Below are 1,144 nucleotides of genomic sequence, written 5' to 3'. Positions count from 1 at the left end.
GGCAACCGTCTCAGGCCTGAGGATGATAACATCCTGTTTGCGGTCTCAATCTGGTGGATCTGGAAATGGAGGAACGATCTGGTTTTCAACAATTCCACTCAACCACTCAATTCCAAGATTACGCGGATCAGAAAACAAGTAGCAGAGATCTCTTCTGCATTTACGAACACTGCGTTGCAGCCACATACCATCCATTCGTATAAATGGGAGAAACTATGTTGGGCTAAGCCGGAAGAGGGATTTAAGGTGAATTTTGACGGTGCAGTTGAACTGAGCTCGGGCAGAGCTAGTGGTGGTGGAGTCATAAGGGATTCTCTAGGGCAGTGGATAGGAGGTTTTTCATACAACATTGGTATTTGCCCACCTCTGCAAGCGGAGGCGTGGGCACTACTCAAAAGCATCCAGTTTGCAGCGTACAAGGGCCTTAGAAAGGTTACGTTTGAAGGGGACTCCGAATCATTAGTCGAGATCATAAATAATGGAGCACCCTCTAACTACATAGTCAGCAATGTAATCAGGGCATGCAGAAGAGAACTAAGGCAGATTGAGGATTGGAAGATCAATGCCATTCCTCGAGAAATCAACGCCCCGGCAGACTTCATGGCAAGATTCGCAAAGGCATACCCGAAGGGTCTTTACATTCTCTGGAACCCTCTTGATGATATCCTTAGCTTATTAGAATCCGATCAAGCAGGTTTTCCCCATTGGAAACTTGTTTTCAATTCGTACTGATTAGTTTGTAAAATTTCTTGGGTGTTCCCCCTCCAATACAAATAAAAAAAAGTACAAAGAATGATTTAGACTAAATAAAGCTTACTGGTCTTTTAGAATCAAACTTCAATAATCCTCGAATTGGAAAAATAAAAACTCAGCAGTACATCGTAGGGATTGTTTAAAAATAAAAATAAATATATAAATATATTAATTCTCTAAAAAGAGAATTTAATGAATATATGAGTGCACACAGTTTAGGGTGTGTGCATTCATGAAGTAGACTATGTGCACTCACGTTGTCGCACTGTTTCACGGGAAGGTGTTAGTCTTATATGAAGTCAACCCTTTATATATATATATATATATATATATATATATATATATATATATACACGTCGACAGACTAAAGGAAATCAAACAATGAAAAAAA

This window comes from Ipomoea triloba, chromosome 16 (genome assembly GCF_003576645.1).
Source record: "Ipomoea triloba cultivar NCNSP0323 chromosome 16, ASM357664v1".
NCBI classification, from domain to species: domain Eukaryota; kingdom Viridiplantae; phylum Streptophyta; class Magnoliopsida; order Solanales; family Convolvulaceae; genus Ipomoea; species Ipomoea triloba.
Note: the sequence above shows the minus strand (reverse complement) of the source record.